At 33.5% G+C, this 19,425-nt stretch overlaps 1 protein-coding gene across 1 annotated transcript in view; it reads left to right on the top strand.

Moving 5' to 3' along the window:
• The first annotated feature begins 10,714 nt into the window (after positions 1 to 10,714).
• The window catches only part of LOC126735397 (sestrin homolog), a 242,178-nt gene continuing 233,467 nt past the window's right edge, over positions 10,715 to 19,425 (top strand). The window contains exon 1 of the mRNA XM_050439364.1: positions 10,715 to 10,987. The gene's annotated coding sequence lies outside the window, so the exon portion shown is untranslated. The remainder of the gene's footprint in view (positions 10,988 to 19,425) is intronic.

The following is a 19,425-nucleotide window of genomic DNA, read 5'->3' as shown; positions in this document are numbered from 1 at the left end:
CCGTTATGAGAAATTTTTATATATTAAAATATGGCGAATGCGACGGACAAAACTTCGCCATTAGAAATTTGAGTATAATCGTATATCACTCGATCGTACCTTTAAAACGCCGTATAGCAAGACTATTTATGTTTTTTTGCTTTAAGTTAAAATATTGCAATAGGTAGGGACGTTTTTACCAGTATTTTATAAGAAAAACAGGAGATAACAACTGGTGCGGTTGTTTCAAAGAGAAAAAGGAATCAATCTATTAACTATTTCTTTGCATAGCGTAACGGGACATCGGAAATACCATAAAACTTTTAAAATAATTTTTTTTGTATTTATTTTGGTACTAAAAAAGTAACTTTCATCTCAATACTTAAGTTCAAAGACAGTAAAATATATGTACTCACAGGCAGTACTTACGTAAAATGCCTTGAAAGGTTGCTTTAACTATTTGAAACTCAAGTGACTATTCCAGGCAGTTGAAACTTCCTCAAGGCAATTCCCTGGAAGAAATTGATGCTTTCAAGTGCCGGAAAATGGCTCTCAATAGTGTCAATTGTATGGACGTATCAAAAAAATGACTTCCATTACTTCAAAATTGTTTCAAATGCCTTGAAAAGTTGCTTCAACTAAATGGCTCTCAATATTGGCTCTCAAAATGGCACAATGGCTCAAAATGGCTCTCAATAGTGACAATTGTATGGACGCATCAAAAAAATGACTTCCATTACTTCGAAATTCCCTTAAATGCCTTGAAAAGTTGCTTTAATTACTTGAGAGTCAAGTGACTATTCCAGGCAGTTGAAACTTCCTCCAGGTAATTCCCTGAAATAAATTGATGTTTTAAGTGCCGGAAAATGGCTCTTATTAGTGTCAATTATCTGGACGTATTAAAAAATGACTTCCATTACTTTAAAACTTGCCTCAAATGCCTTGAAAAGTTATTTCAACTACTTGAAACTCAGGTGTCTATTCCAGGCAGTTGAAACTTCTTTCAGGCAATTCCCTGGAATAAATTGATGTTTTAAGTGCCGGAAAATGGCACTTAATAGTGTCAATTGTCTGGACGTATCAAAAAATCACTTCCATTACTTCAACATTGCCTCAAATGTCTTTAAAAGTTGCATTAATTACTTGAGAATTAAGTGACTATTCCAGGCAGTTAAAACCTTTCCAGGCAATACCCTGGAAGAAATTGATACTTTCAATTGCCGGAAAATAGCTCTCAATAGTGTCAATTGCCTGGACGTATCAAAAAAATGACTTCCATTACTTCAAAATTGCTTCAAATGCCTTGAAAAGTTGCTTCAACTACTTGAAACTTAAGCGACTATTCCAGACAGTTGAAACTTCCTCCAGGCAATACCCTGGAAAAAAATGATGCTTTCAACTGCCGGAAAATAGCTCTCAATAGTGTCAATTGTCTGGACGTATCAAAAAATCACTTCCATTGCTTCAAAATTGCCTCAAATGCCTTGAAAAAATGCTTTAATTACTTAAAACTCAAGTGCCTATTACAGGCAGTTGAAACTTCCTCCAGGCAATTCCCTGAAATAAATTGATGTTTTAAGTGCCGGAAAATGGCTCTTAATAGTGTCAAATGTCTGGACGTATCAAAAAATTACTTCCATTACTTCAAAATTGCTTCAAATGCCTCGAAAAGTTGCTTCAACTAGAAACTCAAGTGACTATTCCAGGCAGTTGAAACTTCTTCTTCCAGGTAATTCCCTGCAATAAATTGATGCTTTCAAGTGCCGGAAAATGGCTCTCAATAGTGTCAATTGTCTGGATGTATTAAAAAAATGACTTCCATTACTTCAAAATTACTTCAAATGCCTTGAAAAGTTGCTTCAACTACTTGAAACTTAAGTGACTATTCGAGACAGTTGAAACTTCCTCGAGGCAATACCCTGGAAGAAAATGAGGCTTTAGAGTGCCGGAAAATGGCTCTCAATAGTGTCAGTTGAATAGACGTACCAAAAAATGACTTCCATTACTTCAAAATTGCCTCAAATGCCATGAAAAGTTGTTTTAACTACTTTTAACTCAAGTGACTATTCCAGGCAGTTGAAACTTCTTCTTCCAGGTAATTCCCTGCAATAAATTGATGCTTTCAAGTGCCGGAAAATGGCTCTCAATAGTGTCAATTGTCTGGACATATTAAAAAAATTACTTCCATTACTTCAAAACTTGCCTCAAATGCCTTGAAAAGTTGGTTTAACTACTTGAGACTCAGTGACTATTCCAGGCAGTTGAAACTTCCTCCAGGCAATTCCCTGGAATAAATTGATGCTTTCAAGTGCCGGAAAATGGCTCTCAATAGTGTCAGTTGAATAGACGTACCAAAAAATGACTTCCATTACTTCAAAATTGCCTCAAATGCCATGAAAAGTTGTTTTAACTACTTTTAACTCAAGTGACTATTCCAGGCAGTTGAAGCTCCCTCCAGGCAATTCCTTGGAATAAATTGATGCTTTAAAATGGCTCTCAATTGTGTCAATTTGTCCGGACGTATCAAAAAATCACTTCCATTACGTTAAAATTGCCTCAAATGCCTTTAAAAGTTGCTTTAATTACTTGGATATTAAGTGACTATCCAGGCAGTTAAAACTTTTCCAGGCAATACCCTGGAAGAAATTGATGCTTTCAACTGCCGGGAAAATAGCTATCAATAGTGTCAATTGTCTGGACGTATTAAAAAAATGTCTTCCATTACTTCAAAATTGCTTCAAATGCATTGAAAAGTTGCTTCAACTACTTGAAACTTAAGTGACTATTTCAGACAGTTGAAACTTCCTCGAGGCAATACCCTGGAAGAAAATGAGGCTTTAGAGTGCCGGAAAATGGCTCTCAAGTGTCAATTGTCTGGACATATTAAAAAAATGACTTCTTTTTCTTCAAAACTTGCCTCAAATGCCTTGAAAAGTTACTTTAATTACTTGAAACTCAATTGACTATTCCAGGCAGTTGAAAGTTCTTCTTCCAGGCAATTCCTTGGAAAAAATTTATGCTTTCAACTGCCTGGATGTGCCGAAAAATGACTCCCAATAGTGTCATCTGCCTGGACATATATCAAGAAATGACTTGTTTCCAATAATTCAAAAGCTAACTTAAGAATACTTAAAAAATTAGCCATGGAGCGCAATAATGCAAGGATTCAAGTGCCAAGACATTGCAATTGGATTTTTAAATCCAAAATTAAAAAAAAAATAGGCTACGTCGAATTAAAAAAATTCCCTTGGCATCTAAAGGTTCATGAGCCAAGACTGAAACTCAAAAATGCTTTAAAAATTTAATCCAGTTGTCCGGACATCCAACAATTCAACAACTACGGCTAGAAATCCAACATTTATATTTAAATTAAAAAAAAAGTGTATCCAATGTGTAATCCAATCCATGTGGATCATGCAAGACTAGAACTCAAAAATTAGTCTCAGCGTCCGAAAATCCAAAGATTAAAGAATCTAGGTTAAAAAATCAATGTCTTTTAATCTTCAATAATCTAGCATTCTGTAAAAAATACATATTCTCACTCAAGTGGAGGCATGATTCATGTTTGGAATAATGTCCTAATTCTATATGACTTAATAATATCAGAGGTTCTGATCGATATGATCCAAGAGTAGCCTTACCAAAAAATACCTAGATATTCATTATATCGGAAGTCGGAATATTAGGGTACAATTTATTATATTAACTAATGTTAAAACACCCAAATCTTAGGCTATTTGAAGATAATCATTGAAAATATCATTATCGTGGCAAAAAATATCAGATCAGTTATTATGATTTGAAGTACAACGTCCAAATATAAAATCTTGAATAAGACATCTTGAAGCTGTAGTTAAGTTTGAAGTGAGGTTATGCTTCTATGACACGTTTTTTTTTTTTAATTTTGCCGCCTTTTGCCCTTTGTATACTTTAATGCGCAGCTACTATAATATTTAATCGTGATTGTGAGTTTAAAATCTTCATTGAAGGTGGTCATTCAACTTTTACTCCATATTGCTTAAAATATAAAACTTAATTCTTGTCTTAATTGTGTCTCAGCCTTTATTTTACTTTCTCTATGGTTTTGCCAACACTAAAATTACTAAAGAAAATTCAAACGCCGCTCCGGCTCTGTTCTGTTTAAAAACACAAGTGTGGACAAGTCGCGGCCTGTTATAAAACAATGGTTTACAACTTTCTTTGATCTTTACCGGCACCTAATGGATGACATAAAATATGCTATACAGGGTGTCTCCTTTTTCATAGGGACAGTATTGCTATCTCCTATACTATAAAAGATCCGACGGCGGTTAAATTAGAAAAAAGTTGCTTAAATGTCTGTCTTGACGTTTCGGTTTAAAAATAGCAGTTTTCAAGTTTTTTTCTTTAATACGGACCTGATTAGTATTTACAAAATTAAAATACGGCAGATTTGGGTTGAGTTGGGTTAGCTGCTAATATTATTCACTAACATCAATTGCAGCTGATATTTTTTTATGTAGTTAGGAAAAAAATTACGATATGTGATTTGTTCGATATTAATATTCGATAATGAAAATCTATTTTCAAAGCTGCATGGAGAGCCACCTTTAATGAAAATGGAACCGTGCTTGCCGAATGGTTCAAACTTTATAACAATGTCAGATTTATTACGGCTGTGGCTTATTTAGGTAGGCAATGAAATCAAAAATATGTCGCAGCTACGACAACAATTATTATTATTAATTACAACAAAATTATTAAAATATTACTTTGATATTTTAACGTTTTGCCGTAAGTTAGTTTCTTAAATTAGTTTAAAAGCTTTGGTGTTTCCTTAGCAATTTCCTAATTCAATATTAACAAAATAAATACAAGTTGTAAAGGTACGGTATAGTGATAGTGAAAAAAAGGACATGTACGATGTTTTTATAAGATGTTATCAAAAGGTTGATGATGCAGTAAGGGAGTATGCTAGATTAGATATATCCAAACAGAACTGCTCCAGCGCGACAAACTTTTTATTTGGTTTCAAGAAACCTCACCGAATTTGGATGTGTATCAAAAAAACGCGGAAAATACCGTGCCAAGAATACACACAACGATGTTAATGTTTTAGTTCAAATTCATCTTTATCCGGAGTCTTCATTAAGAATTATAGGTTCTGTCTGTAGTGGTCGGAAAAATTTTAAAGAAACATAGGTATCATGACTACAAGTTCCAACCGGTTCAGAAACTGCATCCAGGTGATTCAGAACGCAGACTTGTTTTCTGCCGTTGGTATCAAGAGATGTTAAATGCAGACCCGATGTTCTCTACGACCATTTTATGGACCGACGAAACTACATTCACTAATAGTGGCATGTTTAACCGAAAAAATAAGCATTTCTATGCGCAAAACAACCCACATTTAGTAGAAGAAACTAAGCCTCAAAATCGATTTAGTCTTAATATGTAGTGCGGAATCATCGGTAATAGGCTAATAGGTCCCAAAATTATTGATGGAAATTTAAATGGTGAAAGGTACGTTAACCTATTGACGGAAGTTATGGATGAAATTCCATTGGAAACATTAAGAAGTATTCGATGGTTTATGCAGGATGACTGTGCCGCTCACAATTCCGCTGTTGCCCGAGATTTTCTCGACACAAATTTCCCTAATTGCTGGGTAGGATCAAACGGTCCTGTAAGGTGGCCTCCTCGTTCTCCATGCCTTAATCCTCTGGATTACTTCTTATGGGGATTTTAAAAAAATAAAGTCCATAACAGTGAAATAAATAATATGGAGGTGTTAACACATCGGGTCACTGCTGCATTTAGAGATTTAAAGCCTGAATACTTAACCCGCTCAATAGAGAATTTAGAATTAAGGACCGTAAAATGCATTGAACATAATGGGGGTCACTTCGAAAATTTTTTGTAAATAGTGTAAATATTATTTGTAAAAAACTGCTTAATTTCTTCTCAGAACTAAAAAACTGCTTTATAAGCTAGAAAAACAGCAACTTTTCTTGCCTAATGTATGTAAAGAGAATGTTGTTTTTTTAGTTAAATCGTATTGTTTTGTAATTTTTTTGGTTAATACACGTTTGTCATTTGTTTGTAAAGTAAATAAAATATTTCTTATTAAAAGTGTAAAATTCTATTTTATTTACACATTTATTGTTCCCCTTCTAAATCTAAACCAAGTACTCGTAAATTAAAAGAACCATACCAAATTTTCGAATTTCTTTTTCTTACCCACAAAAAAAAGATACTTTAGTTTTAAAATTTTATGTTTGATATTGAAGATAAATAGGTAAATATGTATTCAGAAGGTATTTTAATCTTGTAAATACTAATCAGTTCCGTATTAAAGAAAAAAGCTTGAAAACTGCTATTTTTATACCGAAACGTCGAGACAGACATTTAAGTTATACATTGTTGAAAAGGAAAATAAAAATTCTTTTTAAATATAAAACAAAAAATACAGGTCCGTGTTTAAAAAAAAAAGTTGTTGATGATATCTAAAAAACGAAACGTCGCATAAAAAATCTAAATACACTTTTTTAATCAGAATAAAATGCCGCAACTTTTTTCTAATTTAACCGCCCTCGTATCTTTTATAGTATAGGAGATAGCAATACTGTCCCTATGAAAAAGGAGACACCCTATATAGCAAGCAAATTGTCATAATATAACATTGTCGACTATAACTTTTTTCCTTGAATTTTTATAACAAAAGTTATATAACTTATTTTTTATTTAACATGATTTGTTATATAGTCTTAGGGATCCAGTTTTGAACAAAAATTTGAGAAGTCGAATGCTATGTTTGGGTTAAAGGGTTTTTGGAAGTATACAGGGTGAGTTTTTTAAAGTGTTACAATACGATATGTCAAAAACGGCTGCAAATAAAAATTTGCCATTTTGACATTTTGGTGACATTTCAAGTATACCGGGGGGCACTTTTTGTGATATTTTTGACATTTGTCCCTTCACCCCCCTAAGAGAGGGGGAGGGTCACTTCCTTATTTTAAATGGAATGACGTGTTTTTTATTCTTAAATACGAATCTACATAAAATATGAAGTCTGTTTATAAAAAATTTTTAAAATTGCTCTGCTGGTTACGGAATTATGATCAAAAATGTTTTGATTAAATTTGAAAAATTATTTCGAATATTCTACTACAATAAAAACAAATTATTTCCTACTTTTTAACTATTTATCGTCTATGTATTATGCCTAAGGAGCTGTTCGAAGTGACCGCCTTCGACTTCCAAACACTTTCTTATCCTTTCTTGACATGAGTTTCGTACCCGCTGTAACATTGCTGGTGTCACTAATGAACAAGCAAAACGAATCCTGTTCTTCATGTCCTCTGCAGTTGTAGGTGCACCAGCCATTACTTTGTCTTTTATAAATCGCCATAAAAAAAAGTCAAGGGGGGTCAAATCTGGCGAACGAGCAGGCCAGTTGACAGGACCACCTCGACCAATCCACCTGTTTTCAAAAATCTCATTTAAATAAGTACGGGCCTGTATGGCATAATGGGGTGGAGCTCCGTCCTGCTGAAACCATACGTTAGGATTAAAAATTTTGGTTTAGTAGACGAGGTAACTGATTTCTTAAAAAATCTGTGTAGACCTGTCCATTTAAATAACCTTGGAAAAAATGCGGACCAATAACTCTATCCTCGAAAATACTACACCTTACGTTCACAGACCAGGGATGTTGATTTGGTACAGTTCTCATCCAGTGAGGATTATTTGGAATATTATCCTCACTAATTATATTGGAGGAATGGATTGCTGAAAAGATATTAGCTCTCATAAGTAAAAGAGACGATTACTATAAAAAACTAAAAATTCACACAACCAAAGCCTTCTACAGAAGCAAACATCGAGAATATTCAGTTAATTCAATAAAAAGTGACAAAAAAGACAACATGCACAATGGAAGAAAAATTTGGAGTATCCTTAATAAAATCCTAGGCAGGAAAGAATTGTTTTCAAAGATTCCACTGAAGTAATTAATAACTTGTTTGTAAGTGTTAGACCCGATTTGTCTAGCATCATCCTTTATTAAGTAGCACTAAATCCAGTGACAGATTCGTCATTGTTTTTTAGCCCACTCCATAGAAGAAGTAAAAAAGTGATTTCATCTTGTGTACCAGATAAAAACGAGGTAGCTCGGATACGCCCTATTTTTAAGAGCGGTAACACTTGTTTAGAACCAAACTATAGACCAGTGTCAATACTGACTGTGGTTTTTTAATGGCCGTTTGTAAATATGTTTGCATGAGCATTAAATACTTAGTATGTGTCACAGAGAAAGCAGTCATAGATTTCATTTTTGACCTACAGCTAAATATCGATAAACGATAAAGGCCTGTGTCCCTTGACTGAAATGCATTCGATACTGTAGACTATGGTATTCTTCTTATATCCTCTGAATTCCGCTTGACTTATTTGGGAATTGTTGAATAGGAAGCAGTTTGTAACTGTGCTTAGAAATCTAAGAAATTCTGCTTCAATTAATGTATTAAAAACTGCATATTATGCATATGCAATATTTCATGCACTTCTCTCCTATGCCATTCTGGTATGGCGCCAGACCGCCCAGATACGCAGGGTATTCCATGTTATACCAAGTGCTATCAGATCCTTACCCATTACTAGGTTTAAACAGTTCATAAAGCAATATCTCCTTAAAAACTAATTTGAACTTAATTTAATTTAATTTATTTAATAGACGGGATCAACCCCTTTACAAAAAAAAACAATATTGCAAAGTTCAATAGTTACACCTAACCATAACTTAAAATAGATAAAATACAAATATGTTTTTACAGGCAAACCAACATAAAATCAACAGAAGAGTTTACACAATCTCTCTAATTTGATTCCTAAAACTAAACAAGCCAATGCCCACAACTTCAATATCCTCATGGTTGGTAATATTTAAGGTTCTTTCGATAGGGGAGTGAGTGGCATAGTTGGTACTGTGAAAAGGCAAAGCAAATAGTCGGTTTCGTCTCAAGAGTCTTGAGGGGACATTGAAACTAATTCTACCGAGAAGGTCGCTGCCCAGTAATGCATGTTGTGCCTGTTTACCTTTTAGAAAAGCAAACAACCAAAACTTGAATATGTTCTAATTTAAATAAGTTAAATCTTACCTGCCCGCAATTATTAAAAGAAGCCTCATCAGAAAAAATAACGTTTCTCAAAAAATGGTTATTTTCACGCATTTTTGTTGAAATCCAAGTGCAAAAATTAATGCGATTCTCAAAATCATGTCCGTAAAGCTCTTGATGAAGTGTAATGTGGTAAGGATGAAACTTGTACCGGTGCAGAATGGTTATAATTGATGATTGACTAATTCCAGCATCTAAAGCAAGCCGCCTGGTACTGATTTGAGGATCAATAACTACTCCTAATACAGCAACTGCCTTATTTTCATCTGTTTGCGTTTTAATCCGATTTCGTCGTTTACTTTTTAGACTACCAGTCATACGACTTCTGGTCTCCAGTCTCTTAAAGGCCATATGAGATTTTGGAATATCCGGAAACCTCTCGGCCCACACTGCTGCAGCCTCCCTATAATTTTTTCTGCACTCCCCCAAAATTAACAACATATCTACTTCTACACTGAAATTCGCTTCCATTTTTTTCTTTTTAAACACAATTTACTTGTTAATAACACGTCAACATTTTTATGTGACACTGCTTGTTATGTTGCCATGGAAATCCTACTGTTACTAGGATTTTCATTTCCATCCATACTAGTAAAATAAACAGTAGGATTTCCATGGCAACCGGCTGTTATTATGGTAAAATATTCGAATTATTTTTAAATTTAATCAAAACATTTTTGATCATAATTCCGTAACCAGCAGAGCAATTTTAAAAATTTTTTGTAAACAGACTTCATATTTTATGTAGATTCGTATTTAAGAATAAAAAACACGTCATTCCATTTAAAATAAGGAAGTGACCCTCTCCCTCTCTTAGGGGGGTGAAGGGACAAATGTCAAAAATATCACAAAAAGTGCCCCCCGGTATTCTTGAAATGTCACCAAAATGTCAAAAAAAAATTTGCAGCCGTTTTTGACATATCGCATTGTAACACTTTAAAAAACTCACCCTGTATAATCGCAAATATTTAAAAAATCCTTTAACCAAAATATGTATAGCATGTGAACCCTCAAAATTCTTTGAATTTTACGCATAATTGCAAAATGAAATAATATACAAGTTTTTTTCCTAAAATTTCGGAAGTATTCGAGTTAAGTTAAGGAAGTGTTTTCAGTTTTAAGAGGCTACTTTATTCCCCGTACTTCGCCCCACTTTTAAATTACGTAGGCGGAATTAAACGAATTGATTTAATCAGGTAAATAATAATTTATTCCTGCCGTGCAGCAAACCGGCCATTCCTATACACCGTACGCAGGAGTGCACGCAATCCCTTCCATGCGCGAGTCGTGCATATTACGATTTTGATGCGTCCCAAAACCCGTTTTTTCCCCTACCTCCGATTTATAATTACTTAATTTTCACGATCTGTTTGTACAGAGGAAAACTACCTACCAGAACGTTTATGCAAACCAAAACAAACAAACAAAGATAAAAAAAAAAGCTAAATTTGTATTTATACCGGAACAGTAAAGGAAAACGTTAAGCAAACACCATTATAGGAACATCATCTGTTGTATGTCAGCAGGAGATGCGGCAACGTCGCAGCAATTCCCCGGCAGCAGCACATCAGCTGGTAGACCGAGTCAGCCGGTGTATCGACTGTAAAAACAGCCCGAATACCGGCTATATACATTTACGAATAATTCGCGACCAATTTCGTCGAAATTAACGTGTTAAAACGGTGTTTTAGCCGGAAATTTTAGCTTAAAGTCGCTCGAAGGTGCACGGGAGGGTTTTAGGGCGAAAATCGTTACGTTATTCCCGAAATCCCGAAAGTTTTCTTTGTTCTCGGACGATCCGCGGACTCGGCTTAACTCCGGTTTGTTTTTCATGTCGCCCTGTAGAACTCTCGGTAAGTACAACATCAGCTGATTTGTGTTTATTATAAGATTGTTTTGTTAACATATGTGTTATAGATAATCGAAAAAGTTATAGGAGGTATATGGTTGTTATTAGTAATTGATTAATTATAATATGCCCCCCACCCAGTCCCTTTTTAACATTTTTTAAAATTGTACATATTTTTTAATAATATGCCTAAAAAAATCTCAGGAATATTCAGTAGGGTCTACCATATTAAGGGATATTTTCTAACATTTATTTATTTATTTTATTTACGCCATTCAACAGAAATACATCCAATTACTGAATGGGAAAAAAAAATACATTTACACTCAATAACAATAAGGAAATGCTTAAAAAGAAAAACAATGAGAAAAGTAAAGAAAAAAAAAACAAAGTTTTACTAAGAATAGTGTACTTTTTTGATATCTGCTATGCTACAGTTAAATAAGTCACATTGACCCTGAACAGAATTATATGTGTTACAGGCGCTGCCTAGTGGAGAAAATTTGTTAATGTTAGTCCTTGGTCTAGGTAGGTAAAATGTTTGTGAGTTTCTGGCTGATATGCGAGGTATGTGAAAGTTCAGTTCTTGTAATAATTCTGGCAAGTCAATTAAGTTGTTCACTAATTTATATAGAAACTGCAAATCAGCAGATTTTCTTCTATCTTCTAAAGAATGAAAGAAAAATCTTTCCAGTAACCGTGCATGTGGAAAACCGATTTCTGGATATACACTCCATCCACTCCATCGCATTTATAGCAAAGAAATTTTAGACATTTTCTCTGTATACCCTCAATCTCATTTATATGGTTTTGGTAATAGGGGGACCAAACTTGAGAAGCATACTCAAGTATGGATCTGACGTATGAGAAGAATAAGATTTTTAGGCTGAGGATATTATTAAAATTATGAGAGTTATGTATTACAAAACCTAGCATTCTGTAGCTACGTTTGACAATATCTCGTCGTTAATCTTCCAAACTGACGTATCTCATAAAAATGCGAATTTGTAATTTTTACAGCAACTTGCTTCTAAATAAGTAAATTTTCATCTCACAAAGTAGCGTAACTCAATTCGCATTGGTTCGTTGGTAAAATGAAAGACACTTTGTCGTATATCAAAATATTTTACATTTTAGTTCTCACAAACAGACGTAAGTCGAGATACGTCAGTTTGTGAGATATTTATTTTTTTAAACATATCCAACCACTTCAGGCGTAACTCAGTTTGAGTTCTGACAGGAATAATAATCCAAGTGCGTAATCATTGCAGACTGGATAAAATGCGGTGTTAGATAGTCAGTTTGTTGCAGCGTGCAGTTGTTGCTTGTTGTAGTTGATTTCAAGTTTACGATTGTACTGTTTTTATGATGGATGTGCTTGTGTTGTGGAAAGACGGGACAAAAAATGTCGTCTTTTCTAAAAAACTGTTGTTTAGTGGACAATTAAAAATAGGGACTAAGATTAAAATGTATTATTCCAATAAGTGGTATAATGGAAAAATAATAGATACTGACGCCGACTTTCCTGTAAAAATTAAATGTTCAGGTAAGACAGTGTGTAATATTTTGGTATTGTGGAACTTCACTTTAAATTTTATTTACAGTAATGCCTGACAGATATAGAATTATTTTTTTCAGAAACACTACAAGGCAAGTCAGTAGACACCTCGGTAGACACCACTTTTTACAAAAGACGCTTTGCAGTTTTTAATTTCACGTTCTATAATATCTCGACCAAAGCCTGCTTTTGCTATTGTTGGGACGAATGTGCTAGCAAAAGGGGCTCATCCGAAATAGCAACTTGCGTAAATAAAGCATTGCAAAGTTACGATGATCAAGGAGTGAAACTAGTATCTATGTATTGCGATGGCTGTAGCGGCCAGAATAAAAATAGCATCATGGCTACAATGTTACTCTATACAGTTTTGCATAGTAAAAATCTAGAAGAAATAACCCTAAGATATTTTGAGTCGTATCATGGCCAGAACGAGGGAGACTCTGCGCATAGTACTATTTCACATGCTATGTCCCATGCTGGTAAAATTTTCGTGCCCTCTCAGCTATATCCAGTCTTCAGAATTGCCAGAAGACAACATCCTTACCAAGTTAACCCCCTTGAATTTACTGATTTTTTGGACTTTAAAGGCTTTTCAAGAGATTTAAGACTTCTATCGGTAAAAATAGCAACTACTGGAGAGCAGATAAAATGGACGGAGATTATGGTAATTAAGGTGAGCAAAAATTCTCCTCATGAGATATTTTTCAAAACAAGCCATCTTGAAAAAAAATACAAATCATTGTCACTTAAACGCCTTAAAGTCAACCTTAACAACGTACATCCTGGAAAGCTGAATTCAGAACCTATTAAAGTATCCAAGGAGAAGTTCTCCGATTTTCAAACATTCTGTATTGGTCAGACTCCCATGCGCGTTTCTTTGTTTGATTTTGAATTGCAATAAAAAACTCTTTCATACAAAAAAATGTTTTTTAATTTCGTTTTATTTGCCTAAAGCGACGTATTATCTAAAGAAAAAATGGGCGTAAATGATTTTAATTTAGATATTTTGGTCTCACAAATAGTCGTATCTGAAATTTTTCAAAAAATTTAAGAAACCGAAAGTTTTTAATCTTAACGCTCTTAGACAGTTTAAAGTAAACATATTTTTCCTTTATATAAATTAAAAATATGTTCATTTAACTAAATTATTAGTCCCCAATTTTACAGCCTAATAATCAATAAAACTTAAATCTGCTCTCCTGAACAATTAGGAAAAATGAGATACGTCAGTTTGGAAGATTAAGGACGATCTGTAATATGTGGCTGAAAAGAAAGAGAGCTATCAAATGTTACACCTAAGTCATTCAAAACTGTTGATCTAGGGGCTGTGACATTGTCTATGGTATAGTCATAAATAATTATTTTTGCTTTAAACTGAAAGAAACAACATTACATTTAGCAGCATTTAGAGGCAGGTTATTATTTTTACACCATGCATTAAGTTTGTTTAAGTCACTTTGAAGTAAAATACAATCCAAAATGCTGTTAATTCTATAAAAAACTTTATTATCGTCCGCGTATAACAGACTATTTACAGAAAGTTCATCAAATATTTTATTAATAAATGAGTTGAAAAAAAGCGGTCCCAAAATTGAGCCCTGTGGGACTCCAGAAGCGGCAACAATCTTTGCCGAGCTTCGACCATAGCACTCTACGTACTGGGGGGTGGTCACTCAAGTAGGATCTAAAAAGATTCGTTAGGCCGAAAGAAAATCCATAAATTCGATCGAAGTTGTTAACGAGAATGCCATGGTCGAGTCGGTCAAAGGCCTTAGAAAAGTCCGTATATATGACGTCGACTTGAGAGTTGTTATTTATTGATTCAGTTATAAATTCAGTAAGAGAAACTAGATTTGTTGTGGTAGAGCTGCCCTTCATAAAACCGTGTTGTCTACTGTCAATCAGATGTTTCATTGATGGATATAAAGCAGTATGCAGAACACGTTCAAAACATTTAGAAAAGTTATTAATTATTGTTATAGGGCGATAGTTTTCTATGAGATTTTTGTCACTCTTTTTGTGTACAGGGATAATTTTAGATATTTTCGAAAGATCAGGAAAGCTTTCTTGTTTTAACGCTAAATTAAAAAGCAAAGTTAATGGTTTAACAAAAGCTATGGCACAATCATAGAGAAGGAAAGCAGGAATTTTGTCGGGTCCAACAGTTGCTTTTGGTTTAATCGTTTTAAGAGCTCGTAATACTTCATCTTCCGTGAATCTGGATATAATGATGGAATCTGCAAATATGTTTTGAGCATTGTTGCCGGGTTGTGTAGCAGTGGAAGAAATATATGCACTTTTAAAGAAATCTGCGAATGCGTTTGCAATAGCTTGAGGATCAGACATAATCATTCCCTGTTGGTCGGTCATATTTTGTGGTAACAAATTGTTATTTTGTGAGCTTTGAATAAGCTTCCAAAAATTGTCTGGTTGGGAAAATAAATTATTTTCCAGATTACCACAGTATTGCCTGTATGACAGTTCAATATCTTTTTTGATTTTCGATCGCAGCTCTCCAAATTTAGTTAAATCATATTGTTGATGAAAACGCTTATATTTCTTCCACGAGCTATGTTTATTTCTAATTGATTCAATAATTTCAGAGGTAAACCAGGGTGGATAAGATCGTTTGCGCCTGGCAGTTTTAGGGACACAGTTATCAAGACATTTATAAATTTTATGATATAAAATTCTTAGGTCAGCTTTTTTAAAATTATAAAAAATATTTTCAACTTTACCGCTATTTATTTTTTTGTCAAGGTTATATCTAAACTTAATCAACAAGGCTGGATGAATATCTTCTTCTTTAACTAAGAAATCATGGCATCTTTGTCTCTGTACTTCACAAAGATCTGATGGAGATGTAATAACAAGATCCAGAAGCCGTCCCTGGATATTTTCAATAAAATTTATTTTTTTCCAATCAAAAAATTCTAACAAATTATTAAGTTGGTTAACTCTAAATGACTGATTAGCTCCTTTCGAATACAAAATGTACTCTGGAATATTAAAGTCACGTAGAAACATAATTTTTGAATTGTAAAGGTACGTTAGCGTTGAAATGTAATCAAAAACATCTTCCAAAACCTCTGAAAAACGTCCGGGTGGGATGTAAGTTAAAATAATAAAAAGATTGATGTGATTAATAATTATTTTTAATTATTAATCACACCAATACAACATGAATACAAGCCTGGAAGGTTCTTTACTGTCAAACTTAAGGTATTATGAAAATAAATGTATTGCACTTTCTATATTTTTCAAATTAAAAAAAAATTACATGCTTCATTTTCTAAAATGTTTTCTTAGTTTCTGCATGAAATTATAAAATAAATGTTCCATGCATTCTCTCAATTCTAATTAATTTTTTAAGATTTTATTTAATATCCTATAATTTTCAACTAAAAAAAAATTTTTTTAGGCACACCTTTAAATATTATTAAATTTTTCTATTCTGCATGAAATTCCAAGAATTTTAATGGGTCGCATACCATATTTTACCTAAAGGGTTTTAAAGACATACAGTAGGCTCGCGTTAATATGAACTCAAAAAAGGTCGACTTAGTTCGCATTACTGAAATACATTGTACTTTATTTATGTTTGTATTTATTTATAAATTTATTTATTACAGTTGTAAGCATTATACAAAAGTTTTATTTGAAAAAAGATGTAATTTTTGTTTGCACTTTTTTTTGCGACAGGTTTAAGGCTACAGTCTTTTCTTCTAAATCTTTTAGTGTAATAATGTCCTTTATGTCGATATAGTTTTGATTGGCCCATTGTGTGACAATTTTCAAGGCTGCAAGAGCCTCCAAATGGATAACTTTTTTTCTACAAAAGTTAATATCTCCCAGTCACTATCTTCTGAATCATTGCTATCGAGATTTTCCTCCACTGCGTCTGTATTCCATTCCTCAATGTCTTTGAGATTATAATCAATCTAAAAACATCCATATCTCAATGAAATTCTAAAACAATTACAGACTTTCTTCTTTTAATTTCCAAAAATCGAAAATTAAAAGGAGTAACTAGCACTAAATAATACCTGTTCAATTGCTTGAAGCAATGTAATGGTTTCATTAACTGCAGCTGCTCTAACATCATTTTCCCACATCTCTTTTAGTCGAGCTAAGGGTAGGTCATCCTCCTCCAAATTTTTTCCCAAAATATTATTACAACATTTTGAAATTACTGAAGGCTCTATTTTTTGCCAGGCCATATGCAATTGCATAATAGCATCTCTTAAAGTTATAACTTATAGGGCCTCAGCTACTCCTTGACTCTTTGATACAACTGAACTTAATAGGCCTTTTCTGTAAAATAGTTTGATTATTCGCAAAACATTTTGGTGTAATGGTTGAATTAATGGTGTAAACATTTGGAGGCATGTAGACAACAAAAATGTGTCCATCAGAAGTTTTTAATTCTTCTGCCGGTGGATGCGAAGGGGCATTGTCTAACAGGAGAACGGCTTTTAAAGGAAGGTTTTTGCTTTGTAAAAATGATTTAACCTAAAAACCCAATTTAGTCTTAAAAAAATTAAAAAGCAAACAAAACTTTCACTTGCCTCTGGAACAAAATGCTTAAAAAACCAATTTTTAAAAATTTCCTGCGTCATCCAGGCATTTTTGGTGCTTTTATAGATGACTGGATTATCAAATCCTTTAAAACATCTGGGTGATTTTGCTTTTCCTAGTACTAAAGGCGTTAGTTTGTGTGATCCTGTAGCATTTGTGCACCCCAAAAGAGTTATTCTTTGTTTAGCTATTTTTAGACCAGGCGCCGTTTTTTCAAAAATTGCAACATAGGTTTTATCTGGCAATAACTTCCAATATAAACCCCTCTCATCTGCATTATAAATTTGATCTTCACTAAGATTAAGCTGCTTCATCTTTTTTCTTAAGCCTTCAATAAAGGGATTTACAAGGTGAGGCTGCGAGGACAACTTTTCACCTGCAATTTTAAGCAGCCTTATACCATATCGCCATTTAAATTTTTGAAGCCATCCATCGCTTGCATTAAATTTATCGTTGAGTTTTAATTTTTTATGTAAATCTAGAGCGTTTTCTTTAAGCATATCACCCGTAACTGGCAAATTTCGTTCACGCTATTTGGTAAACCATTTATACAGCAAAGTTTCCATCTTGGGCTTTTCTGCACTTTTTATTTTATTAGGTCTTAAACTCTCTCCAACAACTTTTAGAATTTTTTCTTCTTTATTTTTAATTGCACAAATAGTTGATTTTGCTATTTGATATTTCTTTGCTAGTGCAGTAACACTCATACCATTTTTGTGCTCTTCCAAAATTTTTGATTTCTCATAAAGAGTTAAACACTGCGCAAGATGCGACACTCTCTCTTATCTAATAAACAACAACTAAATGACAACGTTTCAAATGCGTAAACCCAATATCCACTAACGAGCCTAGACAATTCTACACAGGATTACTAAAGATTTCTTAAAATTCACATTATCGAAATATGGGTTTGTTCACACTATAGAATTAACATAGAAAAATATTGGTGAATCACATTAATGAGTTGTTCATAAAATCTAAGTTCACGTTACCGCGAGTATACTGTACAGGGTCTTTCCCCATATATTGACCCCCCTCCTACAGGGATAATGCGAAAAGTTAAAAAAAAAAAATTAATACAAAACTTTTGGGGTTTTACTTGAAATTTTTGAATCCGATGTCAACATTTTTTTTTTTCGTTTAGAAACGTCAAATTTTGACAGATGATCAGTTTTTTCTTATGGAACACCCTGTATATGACTTCATTGTTAAAAAGAGCCGAATTTTCTGATTTTAAATATATATAGTTTAACTATGTTTTATTAAACCGTTTCGGAAATATCGGGCTCCAAACTTTAAAAAAATAATATATTGAAGATCTTGGTAGGCGCTGCATTGTTATTGTTTAACATTTATTAAAAAACAAATCATTCAGATGGCATTGTCATTTCTTATTTGTTGACAGCCAGAGAGGAATATCGTCGAACCTTTCCTTTAGGTGCCAATCCGGCAAAAAATACGTTTAAAAATATAGAACGAGCATTTTGCATCAGGAAAACTCTAGGAAGAAAACGTCGGACAGTTTTTGTCGATCCAGAAGAAGAATTACATATTTTGCTATATTTCGAAGGTAGGTAAGTTTTTACGAATTTTTGAATACATTTCGATCTACGATACTATCATGTTCGGGCCTTTGTCTCCCTCAAATTGCCCATCAAAAATGTTGAATTTCTTTTTAGAACACCCAAATCATTCCATAGAAGATGCCAGAATTTACTTTGATCAATCGGCCAAAAAAATTTATTCAACTTTAAAAAAGTATAAATATTTTGCTTATCGAATATTACCTGTTCAAACTTTTAAGTGTAGAGCAAAGAAATAAACGGGTGGAATTTTGTCAAGAGATGCTAGTGCTAAAAGAAGAAGATAATAACTTTTTAAAAAAAATGTTCGCCGAAACCCCCGAATAACAAGGGAAATTAAGTTTCAAGGGCGGCAATCTCTACATGTATGGTGTGGAATTTTAAATGACCAGGTCATAGGACCTATTTTTTATAACGGCAACTTGACGGGAGAGAGATACCTAGAAATGCTTACTTTTCAAATTGAAGCTAAACTTGAAGATCTACCCATAAGGCAATACGATCAAATAGTTTGGCATAAAGATGGTGCCCCACCGCATAATGTGTTACCTGTTTTGAAATTTTTAAATGAAAGATATAACCTGTGGATTGGACGAACTGGGCCAATTCGTTGGCCACCAAACAGTCCAGACCTGACACCTCTTGATTCATTTCTGTGAGGTTACCTTCAAAATAAAGTTTACGAACAGAGAACTGAAAATGTCGAGGAGCTCCGCAGAAATA

This window comes from Anthonomus grandis, chromosome 4 (genome assembly GCF_022605725.1).
Source record: "Anthonomus grandis grandis chromosome 4, icAntGran1.3, whole genome shotgun sequence".
Lineage (NCBI taxonomy): Eukaryota > Metazoa > Arthropoda > Insecta > Coleoptera > Curculionidae > Anthonomus > Anthonomus grandis.
This window is presented reverse-complemented; position numbering and strand designations above follow the sequence as displayed.